The sequence below is a fragment of the Triticum dicoccoides genome, chromosome 5B, assembly GCF_002162155.2.
Source record: "Triticum dicoccoides isolate Atlit2015 ecotype Zavitan chromosome 5B, WEW_v2.0, whole genome shotgun sequence".
Classification (NCBI taxonomy): Eukaryota; Viridiplantae; Streptophyta; class Magnoliopsida; order Poales; family Poaceae; genus Triticum; species Triticum dicoccoides.
This window is the reverse complement of record NC_041389.1, coordinates 88,424,597-88,440,007: the sequence shown is the minus strand read 5'-3', so window position 1 is coordinate 88,440,007 and position 15,411 is coordinate 88,424,597. Positions and strand designations below refer to the sequence as shown.

The following is a 15,411-nucleotide window of genomic DNA, read 5'->3' as shown; positions in this document are numbered from 1 at the left end:
AAATAATATAATGGATTGCCACTCCCAGGTCCGCTCCAAAGACGATTCTACATTCTCACTACCATTACAACCATTCCCTAACAATGGATAATGTCCTATACTACTTACTCTACCGCTCAATCACGGAGACGAGTTTTCCACGGTTTCCACCCCTCCCGCCATACCGCAGCAACACGAGTTTTTTCCACCACTTTCAGAACGCGCTCTTCGCGCCACAAAGCCGCCCCAAGACGCGCGAGCAATGAGCATCGAGCTTAAACATATCGCAAACGTCAAAAATAGTATAACAGGATTAATATATATCGCGCACGTGCGATATGTTTGTCACAAGGCGCAAAAAATAATTAAAAAGGGAATGCAACACGAGGACTTCCCAGGAGGGAACCCATCCTAGTACTACTCTCGCCCAAGCACGCTTAACTTCGGAGTTCTGATGGGATCCGGTGCTTTAGTGCTGGTATGATCGCATCTGACATGTTTCCCCGTCTTCGTCCCTTATGCTTGCCACTCCCAGGTCCGCTCCAAAGACGATTCTACATTCTCACTACCATTATAATCGTTCCCTAACAATGGATATAGTCCTATACTACTTACTCTCCCGCTCAATCACGGAGACGAATTTTTAAGGGTTTCCACCCCTTTCAGAATGCGCTCTTCGCGCCACAAAGCCGCCCCAAGACGCGCGAGCAATGAGCATCGAGCTTAAACATATCGCAAACGTCAAAAAAAATATAACGGCTTGCAACTCCCAGGTCCGCACCAAAGACGATTCTATATTCTCACTACCATTACAACTGTTCCCTAACAATGGATAATGTCCTATACTACTTACTCTCCCGCTCAATCACGGAGACGAGTTTTCCACGATTTCCACCCCTCCCTCGATACCGCAGCAGCACGAGTTTTTTTCACCCCTTTCAGAACGCGCTCTTCGCGCCACAAAGCCGCCCCAAGACACGCGAGCAATGAGCATCGAGCTTAAACATATCGCAAACGTCAAAAATAATATAACGGGATTAATATATATCGCGCACATGCGATATGTTTGTCACAAGGCGCAAAAAATAATTAAAAAGGGAATGCAACACGAGGACTTCCGAGGAGGTCACCCATCCTAGTACTACTCTCGCCCAAGCACGCTTAACTTCGGAGTTCTGATGGGATCCGGTGCTTTAGTGCTGGGATGATCGCACCCGACATGTTTCCCCGTCTTCGTCCCTTATGCTTGCCACTCCCAGGTCCGCTCCAAAGATGATTCTACATTCTCACTACCATTACAACCGTTCCCTAACAATGGATAATGTCCTATACTACTTACTCTCCCGCTCAATCACGGAGACGAGTTTTCCACGGTTTCCACCCCTCCCTCCATACCGCAGCAGCACGAGTTTTTTCCACCCCTTTCAGAATGCGCTCTTCGCGCCACAAAGCCGCCCCAAGAAGCGCGAGCAATGAGCATCAAGCTTAAACATATCGCAAACGTCAAAAATAATATAACGGGATTAATATATATCGCGCACGTCCGATATGTTTGTCACAAGGCGCAAAAAATAATTAAAAAGGAATGCAACACGAGGACTTCCCAGGAGGTCACCCATCCTAGTACTACTCTCGCCCAAGCACGCTTAACTTCGGAGTTCTGATGGGATCCGGTGCTTTAGTGCTGGTATGATCGCATTCGACATGTTTCCCCGTCTTCGTGCCTTATGCTTGCCACTCCCAGGTCCGCTCCAAAGACGATTCTACATTCTCACTACCATTACAACCGTTCCCTAACAATGGATAATGTCCTATACTACTTACTCTCCCGCTCAATCATGGAGACGAGTTTTCCACGATTTCCACCCCTCCCTCGATACCGCAGCAGCACGAGTTTTTTTCACCCCTTTCAGAACGCGCTCTTCGCGCCACAAAGCCGCCCCAAGACGCGCGAGCAATGAGCATCGAGCTTAAACATATCGCAAACGTCAAAAATAATATAACGGGATTAATATATATCGCGCACGTGCGATATGTTTGTCACAAGGCGCAAAAAATAATTAAAAAGGGAATGCAACACGAGGACTTCCCAGGAGGGAACCCATCCTAGTACTACTCTCGCCCAAGCACGCTTTAACTTCGGAGTTCTGATGGGATCCGGTGCTTTAGTGCTGGTATGATCGCATCCAACATGTTTCCCCGTCTTCGTCCCTTATGCTTGCCACTCCCAGGTCTGCTCCAAAGACGATTCTACATTCTCACTACCATTACAACCGTTCCCTAACAATGGATAATGTCCTATACTACTTACTCCCCGCTCAATCACGGAGACGAGTTTTCCACGGTTTCCACCCCTCCCTCCATACCGCAGCAGCACAAGTTTTTTCCATCCCTTTCAGAACGTGCTCTTCGCGCCACAAAGCCGCCCCAAGACGCGCGAGCAATGAGCATCGAGCTTAAACATATCGCAAACGTCAAAAATAATATAACGGGATTAATATATATCGCGCACGTGCGATATGTTTGTCACAAGGCGCAAAAAATAATTAAAAAGGGAATGCAACACGAGGACTTCCCAGGAGGTCACCCATCCTAGTACTACTCTCTCCCAAGCACGCTTAACTTCGGAGTTCTAATGGGATCCGATGCTTTAGTGCTGGTATGATCGCATCCAACATGTTTCCCCGTCTTCGTCCCTTATGTTTGCCACTCCCAGGTCCGCTCCAAGACGATTCTACATTCTCAGTACCATTACAACCGTTCCCTAACAATGGATAATGTCCTATACTACTTACTCTCCCGCTCAATCACGGAAACGAGTTTTCCACGGTTTCCACCCCTCCCTCCATACCGCAGCAGCACGAGTTTTTTCCATCCCTTTCAGAACGTGCTTTTCGCGCCACAAAGCCGCCCCAAGACGCGCGAGCAATGAGCATCGAGCTTAAACATATCACGAACGTCAAAAATAATATAACGGGATTAATATATATCGCACACGTGCGATATGTTTGTCACAAGGCGCAAAAAATAATTAAAAAGGGAATGCAACACGAGGACTTCCCAGGAGGGAACCCATCCTAGTACTACTCTCGCGAAAGCACGCTTAACTTCAGAGTTCTGATGGGATCCGGTGCTTTAGTGCTGGTATGATCGCATCCGACATGTTTCCCCGTCTTCGTCCCTTATGCTTGCCACTCCCAGGTCCGCTCCAAAGACGATTCTACATTCTCACTACCATTACAACCGTTCCCTAACAATGGATAATGTCCTATACTACTTACTCTCCCGCTCAATCACGGAGACGAGTTTTCCACGGTTTCCACCCCTCCCTCCATACCGCAGCAACACGAGTTTTTTCCACCCCTTTCAGAACGTGCTCTTCGCGCCACAAAGCCGCCCCAAGACGCGTGAGCAATGAGCATCGAGCTTAAACATATCGCAAACGTCAAAAATAATATAACGGGATTAATATATATCGCGCACGTGCGATATGTTTGTCACAAGGCGCAAAAAATAATTAAAAAGGGAATGCAACACGAGGACTTCCCAGGAGGTCACCCATCCTAGTACTACTCTCGCCCAAGCACGCTAAACTTCGGAGTTCTGATGGGATCCGGTGCTTTATTGCTGGTATGATCGCATCCGACATGTTTCCCCGTCTTCGTGCCTTATGCTTGCCACTCCCAGGTCCGCTCCAAAGACGATTCTACATTCTCACTACCATTACAACCGTTCCCTAACAATGGATAATGTCCTATACTACTTACTCTCCCGCTCAATCACGGAGACGAGTTTTCCATGGTTTCCACCCCTCCCTCCATACCGTAGCAGCATGAGTTTTTTCCATCCCTTTCAGAACGTGCTCTTCGCACCACAAAGCCGCCCCAAGACGCGCGAGCAATGAGCATCGAGCTTAAACATATCGCAAACGTCAAAAATAATATAACGTGATTAATATATATCGCGCACGTGCGATATGTTTGACACAAGGCGCTAAAAATAATTAAAAAGGGAATGCAACACGAGGACTTCCCAGGAGGTCACCCATCCTAGTACTACCCTCGCCCAAGCACGCTTAACTTCGGAGTTCTGATGGGATCCGGTGCTTTAGTGCTGGTATGATCGCATCCAACAAGTTTCCCCGTCTTCGTCCCTTATGCTTGCGACTCCCAGGTCCGCTCCAAAGACGATTCTACATTCTCACTACCATTACAACCGTTCCCTAACAATGGATAATGTCCTATACTACTTACTCTCCCGCTCAATCACGGAGACGAGTTTTCCACGGTTTGCACCCCTCCCTCCATACCGCAGCAGCACGAGTTTTTTCCATCCCTTTCAGAACGTGCTCTTCGCGCCACAAAGCCGCCCCAAGACGCGCGAGCAATGAGCATCGAGCTTAAACATATCGCAAACGTCAAAAATAATATAACGGGATTAATATATATCGCGCACGTGCGATATGTTTGTCACAAGGCGCAAAAAATAATTAAAAAGGGAATGCAACACGAGGACTTCCCAGGAGGGAACCCATCCTAGTACTACTCTCGCCCAAGCACGCTTTAACTTCGGAGTTCTGATGGGATCCGGTGCTTTAGTGATGGTATGATCGCATCCAACATGTTTCCACGTCTTCGTCCCTTATGCTTGCGACTCCCAGGTCCGCTCCAAAGACGATTCTACATTCTCACTACCATTACAACCGTTCCCTAACAATGGATAATGTCCTATACTACTTACTCTCCCGCTCAATCACAGAGACGAGTTTTCCACGGTTTCCACCCCTCCCTCCATACCGCAGCAGCATGAGTTTTTTCCATCCCTTTCAGAACGTGCTCTTCGCACCACAAAGCCGCCCCAAGACACGCGAGCAATGAGCATCGAGCTTAAACATATCGCAAACGTCAAAAATAATATAACGGGATTAATATATATCGCGCACGTGCGATATGTTTGTCACAAGGCGCAAAAAATAATTAAAAAGGGAATGCAACACGAGGACTTCCCAGGAGGTCACCCATCCTAGTACTACTCTCGCCCAAGCACGCTTAACTTCGGAGTCTGATGGGATCAGGTGCTTTACTACTGGTATGATCGCATCCGACATGTTTCCCCGTCTTCGTGCCTTATGCTTGCCACTCCCAGGTCCGCTCCAAAGACGATTCTACATTCTCACTACCATTACAACCGTTCCCTAACAATGGATAATGTCCTATACTACTTACTCTCCCGCTCAATCACGGAGACGAGTTTTCCACGGTTTCCACCCCTCCCTCCATACCGCAGCAGCACGAGTTTTTTCCATCCCTTTCAGAACGTGCTCTTCGCACCACAAAGCCGCCCCAAGACGCGCGAGCAATGAGCATCGAGCTTAAACATATCGCAAACGTCAAAAATAATATAACGGGATTAATATATATCGCGCACGTGCGATATGTTTGTCACAAGGCGCAAAAAATAATGAAAAAGGAATGCAACACGAGGACTTCCCAGGAGGTCACCCATCCTAGTACTACTCTCGCCCAAGCACGCTTAACTTCGGAGTTCTGATGGGATCCGGTGCTTTAGTGCTGGTATGATCGCATCCAACATGTTTCCCCGTCTTCGTCCCTTATGCTTGCGACTCCCAGGTCCGCTCCAAAGACGATTCTACATTCTCACTACCATTACAACCGTTCCCTAACAATGGATAATGTCCTATACTACTTACTCTCCCGCTCAATCACGGAGACGAGTTTTCCACGGTTTGCACCCCTCCCTCCATACCGCAGCAGCACGAGTTTTTTCCATCCCTTTCAGAACGTGCTCTTCGCGCCACAAAGCCGCCCCAAGACGCGCGAGCAATGACCATCGAGCTTAAACATATCGCAAACGTCCAAAAAAATATAACGGGATTAATATATATCGCGCACGTGCGATATGTTTGTCACAAGGCGCAAAAAATAATTAAAAAGGGAATGCAACACGAGGACTTCCCAGGAGGTCACCCATCCTAGTACTACTCTCGCCCAAGCATGCTTAGCTTCGGAGTTCTGATGGGATCCGGTGCTTTAGTGCTGGTATGATCGCATCCAACATGTTTCCCCGTCTTCGTCCCTTATGGTTGCCACTCCCAGGTCCGCTCCAAGACGATTCTACATTCTCACTACCATTACAACCGTTCCCTAACAATGGATAATGTCCTATACTACTTACTCTCCCGCTCAATCACGGAGACGAGTTTTCCACGGTTTCCACCCCTCCCTCCATACCGCAGCAGCACGAGTTTTTTCCATCCCTTTCAGAACGTGCTCTTCGCACCACAAAGCCGCCCCAAGACACGCGAGCAATGAGCATCGAGCTTAAACATATCACAAACGTCAAAAATAATATAACGGGATTAATATATATCGCGCACGTGCGATATGTTTGTCACAAGGCGCAAAAAATAATTATAAAAGGAATGCAACACGAGGACTTCCCAGGAGGTCACCCATCCTAGTACTACTCTCGCCCAAGCAAGCTTAACTTCGGAGTTCTGATGGGATCTGGTGCTTTAGTGCTGGTATGATCGCATCCGACATGTTTCCCCGTCTTCGTCCCTTATGCTTGCCACTCCCAGGTCCGCTCCAAAGACGATTCTACATTCTCACTACCATTACAACCGTTCCCTAACAATGGATAATGTCCTATACTACTTACTCTCCCGCTCAATCACGGAGACGAGTTTTCCACGGTTTCCACCCCTCCCTCCATACCGCAGCAACACGAGTTTTTTCCACCCCTTTCAGAACGCGCTCTTCGCGACACAAAGCCGCCCCAAGACGCGCGAGCAATGAGCATCGAGCTTAAACATATCGCAAACGTCAAAAATAATATAACGGGATTAATATATATCGCGCACGTGCGATATGTTTGTCACAAGGCGCAAAAAATAATTAAAAAGGGAATGCAACACGAGGACTTCCCAGGAGGTCACCCATCCTAGTACTACTCTCGCCCAAGCACGCTTTACTTCGGAGTTCTGATGGGATCCGGTGCTTTAGTGCTAGTATGATCGCATCCAACATGTTTCCCCGTCTTCGTCCCTTATGCTTGCAACTCCCAGGTCCGCTCCAAAGACGATTCTACATTCTCACTACCATTACAACCGTTCCCTAACAATGGATAATGTCCTATACTACTTACTCTCCCGCTCAATCACGGAGAGGAGTTTTCCACGGTTTCCACCCCTCCCTCCATACCGCAGCAGCACGAGTTTTTTCCATCCCTTTCAGAACGTGCTCTTCACACCACAAAGCCGCCCCAAGACGCGCGAGCAATGAGCATCGAGCTTAAACATATCGCAAACGTCAAAAATAATATAACGGGATTAATATATATCGCGCACGTGCGATATGTTTGTCACAAGGCGCAAAAAATAATGAAAAAGGAATGCAACACGAGGACTTCCCAGGAGGTCACCCATCCTAGTACTACTCTTGCCCAAGCACGCTTAACTTCGGAGTTCTGATGGGATCCGGTGCTTTAGTGCTGGTATGATCGCATCCAACATGTTTCCCCGTCTTCGTCCCTTATGCTTGCGACTCCCAGGTCCGCTCCAAAGACGATTCTACATTCTCACTACCATTACAACCGTTCCCTAACAATGGATAATGTCCTATACTACTTACTCTCCCGCTCAATCACGGAGACGAGTTTTCCACGGTTTGCACCCCTCCCTCCATACCGCAGCAGCACGAGTTTTTTCCATCCCTTTCAGAACGTGCTCTTCGCGCCACAAAGCCGCCCCAAGACGCGCGAGCAATGACCATCGAGCTTAAACATATCGCAAACGTCCAAAAAAATATAACGGGATTAATATATATCGCGCACGTGCGATATGTTTGTCACAAGGCGCAAAAAATAATTAAAAAGGGAATGCAACACGAGGACTTCCCAGGAGGTCACCCATCCTAGTACTACTCTCGCCCAAGCATGCTTAGCTTCGGAGTTCTGATGGGATCCGGTGCTTTAGTGCTGGTATGATCGCATCCAACATGTTTCCCCGTCTTCGTCCCTTATGGTTGCCACTCCCAGGTCCGCTCCAAGACGATTCTACATTCTCACTACCATTACAACCGTTCCCTAATAATGGATAATGTCCTATACTACTTACTCTCCCGCTCAATCACGGAGACGAGTTTTCCACGGTTTCCACCCCTCCCTCCATACCGCAGTAGCACGAGTTTTTTCCATCCCTTTCAGAACGTGCTCTTCGCACCACAAAGCCGCCCCAAGACACGCGAGCAATGAGCATCGAGCTTAAACATATCACAAACGTCAAAAATAATATAACGGGATTAATATATATCGCGCACGTGCGATATGTTTGTCACAAGGCGCAAAAAATAATTATAAAAGGAATGCAACACGAGGACTTCCCAGGAGGTCACCCATCCTAGTACTACTCTCGCCCAAGCAAGCTTAACTTCGGAGTTCTGATGGGATCTGGTGCTTTAGTGCTGGTATGATCGCATCCGACATGTTTCCCCGTCTTCGTCCCTTATGCTTGCCACTCCCAGGTCCGCTCCAAAGACGATTCTACATTCTCACTACCATTACAACCGTTCCCTAACAATGGATAATGTCCTATACTACTTACTCTCCCGCTCAATCACGGAGACGAGTTTTCCACGGTTTCCACCCCTCCCTCCATACCGCAGCAACACGAGTTTTTTCCACCCCTTTCAGAACGCGCTCTTTGCGACACAAAGCCGCCCCAAGACGCGCGAGCAATGAGCATCGAGCTTAAACATATCGCAAACGTCAAAAATAATATAACGGGATTAATATATATCGCGCACGTGCGATATGTTTGTCACAAGGCGCAAAAAATAATTAAAAAGGGAATGCAACACGAGGACTTCCCAGGAGGTCACCCATCCTAGTACTACTCTCGCCCAAGCACGCTTTACTTCGGAGTTCTGATGGGATCCGGTGCTTTAGTGCTGGTATGATCGCATCCAACATGTTTCCCCGTCTTCGTCCCTTATGCTTGCAACTCCCAGGTCCGCTCCAAAGACGATTCTACATTCTCACTACCATTACAACCGTTCCCTAACAATGGATAATGTCCTATACTACTTACTCTCCCGCTCAATCACGGAGACGAGTTTTCCACGGTTTCCACCCCTCCCTCCATACCGCAGCAGCATGAGTTTTTTCCATCCCTTTCAGAACGTGCTCTTCGCACCACAAAGCCGCCCCAAGACGCGCGAGCAATGAGCATCGAGCTTAAACATATCGCAAACGTCAAAAATAATATAACGGGATTAATATATATCGCGCACGTGCGATATGTTTGTCACAAGGCGCAAAAAATAATGAAAAAGGAATGCAACACGAGGACTTCCCAGGAGGTCACCCATCCTAGTACTACTCTCGCCCAAGCACGCTTAACTTCGGAGTTCTGATGGGATCCAATGCTTTAGTGCTGGTATGATCGCATCCAACATGTTTCCCCGTCTTCGTCCCTTATGCTTGCGACTCCCAGGTCCGCTCCAAAGACGATTCTACATTCTCACTACCATTACAACCGTTCCCTAACAATGGAAAATGTCCTATACTACTTACTCTCCCGCTCAATCACGGAGACGAGTTTTCCACGGTTTGCACCCCTCCCTCCATACCGCAGCAGCACGAGTTTTTTCCATCCCTTTCAGAACGTGCTCTTCGCGCCACAAAGCCGCCCCAAGACGCGCGAGCAATGAGCATCGAGCTTAAATATATCGCAAACGTCCAAAATAATATAACGGGATTAATATATATCGCGCACGTGCGATATGTTTGTCACAAGGCGCAAAAAATAATTAAAAAGGGAATGCAACACGAGGACTTCCCAGGAGGTCACCCATCCTAGTACTACTCTCCCCCAAGCATGCTTAACTTCGGAGTTCTGATGGGATCCGGTGCTTTAGTGCTGGTATGATCGCATCCAACATGTTTCCCCGTCTTCGTCCCTTATGGTTGCCACTCCCAGGTCCGCTCCAAGACGATTCTACATTCTCACTACCATTACAACCGTTCCCTAACAATGGATAATGTCCTATACTACTTACTCTCCCGCTCAATCACGGAGACGAGTTTTCCACGGTTTCCACCCCTCCCTCCATACCGCAGCAGCACGAGTTTTTTCCATCCCTTTCAGAACGTGCTCTTCGCACCACAAAGCCGCCCCAAGACACGCGAGCAATGAGCATCGAGCTTAAACATATCACAAACGTCAAAAATAATATAACGGGATTAATATATATCGCGCACGTGCGATATGTTTGTCAGAAGGCGCAAAAAATAATTATAAAAGGAATGCAACACGAGGACTTCCCAGGAGGTCACCCATCCTAGTACTACTCTCGCCCAAGCAAGCTTAACTTCGGAGTTCTGATGGGATCCGGTGCTTTAGTGCTGGTATGATCGCATCCGACATGTTTCCCCGTCTTCGTCCCTTATGGTTGCCACTCCCAGGTCCGCTCCAAGACGATTCTACATTCTCACTACCATTACAACCGTTCCCTAACAATGGATAATGTCCTATAATACTTACTCTCCAGCTCAATCACGGAGACGAGTTTTCCACGGTTTCCACCCCTCCCTCCATACCGCAGCAGCACGAGTTTTTTCCATCCCTTTCAGAACGTGCTCTTCGCGCCACAAAGCCGCCCCAAGACGCGCGAGCAATGAGCATCGAGCTTAAACATATCGCAAACGTCCAAAATAATATAACGGGATTAATATATATCGCGCACGTGCGATATGTTTGTCACAAGGCGCAAAAAATAATTAAAAAGGGAATGCAACACGAGGACTTCCCAGGAGGTCACCCATCCTAGTACTACTCTCGCCCAAGCATGCTTAACTTCGGAGTTCTGATGGGATCCGGTGCTTTAGTGCTGGTATGATCGCATCCAACATGTTTCCCCGTCTTCGTCCCTTATGGTTGCCACTCCCAGGTCCGCTCCAAGACGATTCTACATTCTCACTACCATTACAACCGTTCCCTAACAATGGATAATGTCCTATACTACTTACTCTCCCGCTCAATCACGGAGACGAGTTTTCCACGGTTTCCACCCCTCCCTCCATACCGCAGCAGCACGAGTTTTTTCCATCCCTTTCAGAACGTGCTCTTCGCACCACAAAGCCGCCCCAAGACACGCGAGCAATGAGCATCGAGCTTAAACATATCACAAACGTCAAAAATAATATAACGGGATTAATATATATCGCGCACGTGCGATATGTTTGTCACAAGGCGCAAAAAATAATTATAAAAGGAATGCAACACGAGGACTTCCCAGGAGGTCACCCATCCTAGTACTACTCTCGCCCAAGCAAGCTTAACTTCGGAGTTCTGATGGGATCCGGTGCTTTAGTGCTGGTATGATCGCATCCGACATGTTTCCCCGTCTTCGTCCCTTATGCTTGCCACTCCCAGGTCCGCTCCAAAGACGATTCTACATTCTCACTACCATTACAACCGTTCCCTAACAATGGATAATGTCCTATACTACTTACTCTCCCGCTCAATCACGGAGACGAGTTTTCCACGGTTTCCACCCCTCCCTCCATACCGCAGCAACACGAGTTTTTTCCACCCCTTTCAGAACGCGCTCTTCGCGACACAAAGCCGCCCCAAGACGCGCGAGCAATGAGCATCGAGCTTAAACATATCACAAACGTCAAAAATAATATAACGGGATTAATATATATCGCGCACGTGCGATATGTTTGTCACAAGGCGCAAAAAATAATTAAAAAGGGAATGCAACACGAGGACTTCCCAGGAGGTCACCCATCCTAGTACTACTCTCGCCCAAGCACGCTTTACTTCGGAGTTCTGATGGGATCCGGTGCTTTAGTGCTGGTATGATCGCATCCAACATGTTTCCCCGTCTTCGTCCCTTATGCTTGCGACTCCCAGGTCTGCTCCAAAGACGATTCTACATTCTCACTACCATTACAACTGTTCCCTAACAATGGATAATGTCCTATACTACTTACTCTCCCGCTCAATCACGGAGACGAGTTTTCCACGGTTTCCACCCCTCCCTCCATACCGCAGCAGCACGAGTTTTTTCCATCCCTTTCAGAACGTGCTCTTCGCACCACAAAGCCGCCCCAAGACGCGCGAGCAATGAGCATCGAGCTTAAACATATCGCAAACGTCAAAAATAATATAACAGGATTAATATATATCGCGCACGTGCGATATGTTTGTCACAAGGCGCAAAAAATAATTAAAAAGGGAATGCAACACGAGGACTTCCCAGGAGGTCACCCATCCTAGTACTACTCTCGCCCAAGCACGCTTTACTTCGGAGTTCTGATGGGATCCGGTGCTTTAGTGCTGGTATGATCGCATCCGACATGTTTCCCCGTCTTCGTGCCTTATGCTTGCCACTCCCAGGTCCGCTCCAAAGACGATTCTACATTCTCACTACCATTACAACCGTTCCCTAACAATGGATAATGTCCTATACTACTTACTCTCCCGCTCAATCACGGAGACGAGTTTTCCACGGTTTCCACCCCTCCCTCCATACCGCAGCAGCATGAGTTTTTTTCCCTTTCAGAACGTGCTCTTCGCGCCACAAAGCCGCCCCAAGACGCATGAGCAATGAGCATCGAGCTTAAACATATCGCAAACGTCAAAAATAATATAACGGGATTAATATATATCGCGCACGTGCGATATGTTTGTCACAAGGCACAAAAAATAATTAAAAAGGGAATGCAACACGAGGACTTCCCAGGAGGGAACCCATCCTAGTACTACTCTCGCCCAAGCACGCTTAACTTCGGAGTTCTGATGGGACCCGGTGCTTTAGTGCTGGTATGATCGCATCCGACATGTTTCCCCGTCTTCGTCCCTTATGCTTGCCACTCCCAGGTCCACTCCAAAGACGATTCTACATTCTCACTACCATTACAACCGTTCCCTAACAATGGATAATGTCCTATACTACTTACTCTCCCGCTCAATCACGGAGACGAATTTTCCACAGTTTCCACCCCTCCCTCCATACCGCAACAACACGAGTTTCCTCCACCCATTTAAGAACGCGCTCTTCGCGCCACAAAGCCGCCCCAAGACGCGCGAGCAATGAGCATCGAGCTTAAACATATCGCAAACGTCAAAAATAATATAACGGCTTGCCACTCCCAGGTCCGCACCAAAGGCGACTCTACATTCTCACTACCATTACAACCGTTCCCTAACAATGGATAATGTCCTATACTACTTACTCTCCCACTCAATCACGGAGACGAGTTTTGCACGGTTTCCACCCCTCCCTCCATACCGCAGCAACACGAGTTTTTTCCACCCCTTTCAAAACGCGCTCTTCGCGCCACAAAGCCGCCCCAAGACGCGCGAGCAATGAGCATCAAGGTTAAACATATCGCAAACTTCAAAAATAATATAACGGGATTAATATATATCGCGCACGTGCGATATGTTTGTCACAAGGCGCAAAAAATAATTAAAAAGGGAATGCAACACGAGGACTTCCCAGGAGGTCACCCATCCTAGTACTACTCTCGCCCAAGCACGCTTAACTTCAAAGTTCTGATGGGATCCGGTGCTTCAGTGTTGGTATGATCGCATCCGACATGTTTCCCCGTCTTCGTCCCTTATGCTTTCCACTCCCAGGTCCGCTCCAAAGACGATTCTACATTCTCACTACCATTACAACCGTTCCCTAACAATGGATAATGTCCTATACTACTTACTCTCCCGCTCAATCACGGAGACGAGTTTTCCACGGTTTCCACCCCTCCCTCCATACCGCAGCAACACGAGTTTTTTCCACCCCTTTCAGAACGCGCTCTTCGCGACACAAAGCCGCCCCAAGACGCGCGAGCAATGAGCATCGAGCTTAAACATATCACAAACGTCAAAAATAATATAACGGGATTAATATATATCGCGCACGTGCGATATGTTTGTCACAAGGCGCAAAAAATAATTAAAAAGGGAATGCAACACGAGGACTTCCCAGGAGGTCACCCATCCTAGTACTACTCTCGCCCAAGCACGCTTTACTTCGGAGTTCTGATGGGATCCGGTGCTTTAGTGCTGGTATGATCGCATCCAACATGTTTCCCCGTCTTCGTCCCTTATGCTTGCGACTCCCAGGTCCGCTCCAAAGACGATTCTACATTCTCACTACCATTACAACCGTTCCCTAACAATGGATAATGTCCTATACTACTTACTCTCCCGCTCAATCAAGGAGACGAGTTTTCCACGGTTTCCACCCCTCCCTCCATACCGCAGCAGCACGAGTTTTTTCCATCCCTTTCAGAACGTGCTCTTCGCACCACAAAGCCGCCCCAAGACGCGCGAGCAATGAGCATCGAGCTTAAACATATCGCAAATGTCAAAAATAATATAACAGGATTAATATATATCGCGCACGTGCGATATGTTTGTCACAAGGCGCAAAAAATAATTAAAAAGGGAATGCAACACGAGGACTTCCCAGGAGGTCACCCATCCTAGTACTACTCTCGCCCAAGCACGCTTTACTTCGGAGTTCTGATGGGATCCGGTGCTTTAGTGCTGGTATGATCGCATCCGACATGTTTCCCCGTCTTCGTGCCTTATGCTTGCCACTCCCAGGTCCGCTCCAAAGACGATTCTACATTCTCACTACCATTACAACCGTTCCCTAACAATGGATAATGTCCTATACTACTTACTCTCCCGCTCAATCACGGAGACGAGTTTTCCACGGTTTCCACCCCTCCCTCCATACCGCAGCAGCACGAGTTTTTTTCCCTTTCAGAACGTGCTCTTCGCGCCACAAAGCCGCCCCAAGACGCACGAGCAATGAGCATCGAGCTTAAACATATCGCAAACGTCAAAAATAATATAACGGGATTAATATATATCGCGCACGTGCGATATGTTTGTCACAAGGCGCAAAAAATAATTAAAAAGGGAATGCAACACGAGGACTTCCCAGGAGGGAACCCATCCTAGTACTACTCTCGCCCAAGCATGCTTAACTTCGGAGTTCTGATGGGACCCGGTGCTTTAGTGCTGGTATGATCGCATCCGACATGTTTCCCCGTCTTCGTCCCTTATGCTTGCCACTCCCAGGTCCACTCCAAAGACGATTCTACATTCTCACTACCATTACAACCGTTCCCTAACAATGGATAATGTCCTATACTACTTACTCTCCCGCTCAATCACGGAGACGAATTTTCCACAGTTTCCACCCCTCCCTCCATACCGCAACAACACGAGTTTCCTCCACCCATTTAAGAACGCGCTCTTCGCGCCACAAAGCCGCCCCAAGACGCGCGAGCAATGAGCATCGAGCTTAAACATATCGCAAACGTCAAAAATAATATAACGGCTTGCCACTCCCAGGTCCGCACCAAAGGCGACTCTACATTCTC

At 48.1% G+C, this 15,411-nt stretch overlaps 30 non-coding genes across 30 annotated transcripts; all 30 read right to left on the bottom strand.

The window, feature by feature from the left end:
• Positions 1-352: 352 nt before the first annotated feature.
• LOC119313634 lies at positions 353-471 on the bottom strand. Its single transcript, XR_005151904.1, has one exon. It is a non-coding gene; the product is annotated as a 5S ribosomal RNA (ribosomal RNA).
• A 605-nt stretch (positions 472-1,076) lies between these two features.
• Positions 1,077-1,195, bottom strand: LOC119313663. Its single transcript, XR_005151934.1, has one exon. It is a non-coding gene; the product is annotated as a 5S ribosomal RNA (ribosomal RNA).
• A 366-nt stretch (positions 1,196-1,561) lies between these two features.
• Positions 1,562-1,680, bottom strand: LOC119313594. Its single transcript, XR_005151867.1, has one exon. It is a non-coding gene; the product is annotated as a 5S ribosomal RNA (ribosomal RNA).
• Positions 1,681-2,047: 367 nt separating this feature from the next.
• LOC119313772 lies at positions 2,048-2,167 on the bottom strand. Its single transcript, XR_005152037.1, has one exon. It is a non-coding gene; the product is annotated as a 5S ribosomal RNA (ribosomal RNA).
• A 366-nt stretch (positions 2,168-2,533) lies between these two features.
• LOC119313737 lies at positions 2,534-2,652 on the bottom strand. Its single transcript, XR_005152002.1, has one exon. It is a non-coding gene; the product is annotated as a 5S ribosomal RNA (ribosomal RNA).
• A 366-nt stretch (positions 2,653-3,018) lies between these two features.
• Positions 3,019-3,137, bottom strand: LOC119313936. Its single transcript, XR_005152191.1, has one exon. It is a non-coding gene; the product is annotated as a 5S ribosomal RNA (ribosomal RNA).
• Positions 3,138-3,504: 367 nt separating this feature from the next.
• LOC119313694 lies at positions 3,505-3,623 on the bottom strand. Its single transcript, XR_005151962.1, has one exon. It is a non-coding gene; the product is annotated as a 5S ribosomal RNA (ribosomal RNA).
• Positions 3,624-3,990: 367 nt separating this feature from the next.
• On the bottom strand, positions 3,991-4,109 carry LOC119313112. The gene has a single exon (XR_005151503.1). It is a non-coding gene; the product is annotated as a 5S ribosomal RNA (ribosomal RNA).
• Positions 4,110-4,476: 367 nt separating this feature from the next.
• On the bottom strand, positions 4,477-4,596 carry LOC119313897. The gene has a single exon (XR_005152153.1). It is a non-coding gene; the product is annotated as a 5S ribosomal RNA (ribosomal RNA).
• Positions 4,597-4,963: 367 nt separating this feature from the next.
• LOC119313937 lies at positions 4,964-5,081 on the bottom strand. The gene has a single exon (XR_005152192.1). It is a non-coding gene; the product is annotated as a 5S ribosomal RNA (ribosomal RNA).
• Positions 5,082-5,447: 366 nt separating this feature from the next.
• LOC119313576 lies at positions 5,448-5,566 on the bottom strand. The gene has a single exon (XR_005151849.1). It is a non-coding gene; the product is annotated as a 5S ribosomal RNA (ribosomal RNA).
• A 367-nt stretch (positions 5,567-5,933) lies between these two features.
• LOC119313524 lies at positions 5,934-6,052 on the bottom strand. Its single transcript, XR_005151801.1, has one exon. It is a non-coding gene; the product is annotated as a 5S ribosomal RNA (ribosomal RNA).
• A 366-nt stretch (positions 6,053-6,418) lies between these two features.
• Positions 6,419-6,537, bottom strand: LOC119313619. Its single transcript, XR_005151890.1, has one exon. It is a non-coding gene; the product is annotated as a 5S ribosomal RNA (ribosomal RNA).
• Positions 6,538-6,904: 367 nt separating this feature from the next.
• Positions 6,905-7,023, bottom strand: LOC119313538. Its single transcript, XR_005151813.1, has one exon. It is a non-coding gene; the product is annotated as a 5S ribosomal RNA (ribosomal RNA).
• A 366-nt stretch (positions 7,024-7,389) lies between these two features.
• LOC119313264 lies at positions 7,390-7,508 on the bottom strand. Its single transcript, XR_005151630.1, has one exon. It is a non-coding gene; the product is annotated as a 5S ribosomal RNA (ribosomal RNA).
• Positions 7,509-7,875: 367 nt separating this feature from the next.
• Positions 7,876-7,994, bottom strand: LOC119313515. Its single transcript, XR_005151793.1, has one exon. It is a non-coding gene; the product is annotated as a 5S ribosomal RNA (ribosomal RNA).
• Positions 7,995-8,360: 366 nt separating this feature from the next.
• Positions 8,361-8,479, bottom strand: LOC119313618. The gene has a single exon (XR_005151889.1). It is a non-coding gene; the product is annotated as a 5S ribosomal RNA (ribosomal RNA).
• A 367-nt stretch (positions 8,480-8,846) lies between these two features.
• Positions 8,847-8,965, bottom strand: LOC119313778. The gene has a single exon (XR_005152043.1). It is a non-coding gene; the product is annotated as a 5S ribosomal RNA (ribosomal RNA).
• A 366-nt stretch (positions 8,966-9,331) lies between these two features.
• LOC119313546 lies at positions 9,332-9,450 on the bottom strand. The gene has a single exon (XR_005151821.1). It is a non-coding gene; the product is annotated as a 5S ribosomal RNA (ribosomal RNA).
• A 367-nt stretch (positions 9,451-9,817) lies between these two features.
• Positions 9,818-9,936, bottom strand: LOC119313735. Its single transcript, XR_005151999.1, has one exon. It is a non-coding gene; the product is annotated as a 5S ribosomal RNA (ribosomal RNA).
• A 366-nt stretch (positions 9,937-10,302) lies between these two features.
• Positions 10,303-10,421, bottom strand: LOC119313496. Its single transcript, XR_005151775.1, has one exon. It is a non-coding gene; the product is annotated as a 5S ribosomal RNA (ribosomal RNA).
• A 366-nt stretch (positions 10,422-10,787) lies between these two features.
• On the bottom strand, positions 10,788-10,906 carry LOC119313335. Its single transcript, XR_005151670.1, has one exon. It is a non-coding gene; the product is annotated as a 5S ribosomal RNA (ribosomal RNA).
• A 366-nt stretch (positions 10,907-11,272) lies between these two features.
• On the bottom strand, positions 11,273-11,391 carry LOC119313490. Its single transcript, XR_005151769.1, has one exon. It is a non-coding gene; the product is annotated as a 5S ribosomal RNA (ribosomal RNA).
• A 367-nt stretch (positions 11,392-11,758) lies between these two features.
• On the bottom strand, positions 11,759-11,877 carry LOC119313767. The gene has a single exon (XR_005152032.1). It is a non-coding gene; the product is annotated as a 5S ribosomal RNA (ribosomal RNA).
• Positions 11,878-12,244: 367 nt separating this feature from the next.
• On the bottom strand, positions 12,245-12,363 carry LOC119313756. Its single transcript, XR_005152021.1, has one exon. It is a non-coding gene; the product is annotated as a 5S ribosomal RNA (ribosomal RNA).
• Positions 12,364-12,727: 364 nt separating this feature from the next.
• On the bottom strand, positions 12,728-12,846 carry LOC119313639. The gene has a single exon (XR_005151910.1). It is a non-coding gene; the product is annotated as a 5S ribosomal RNA (ribosomal RNA).
• Positions 12,847-13,489: 643 nt separating this feature from the next.
• On the bottom strand, positions 13,490-13,608 carry LOC119313755. The gene has a single exon (XR_005152020.1). It is a non-coding gene; the product is annotated as a 5S ribosomal RNA (ribosomal RNA).
• Positions 13,609-13,975: 367 nt separating this feature from the next.
• On the bottom strand, positions 13,976-14,094 carry LOC119313745. Its single transcript, XR_005152009.1, has one exon. It is a non-coding gene; the product is annotated as a 5S ribosomal RNA (ribosomal RNA).
• A 367-nt stretch (positions 14,095-14,461) lies between these two features.
• LOC119313733 lies at positions 14,462-14,580 on the bottom strand. The gene has a single exon (XR_005151997.1). It is a non-coding gene; the product is annotated as a 5S ribosomal RNA (ribosomal RNA).
• Positions 14,581-14,944: 364 nt separating this feature from the next.
• Positions 14,945-15,063, bottom strand: LOC119313776. The gene has a single exon (XR_005152041.1). It is a non-coding gene; the product is annotated as a 5S ribosomal RNA (ribosomal RNA).
• Between the last annotated feature and the right edge of the window lie 348 nt (positions 15,064-15,411).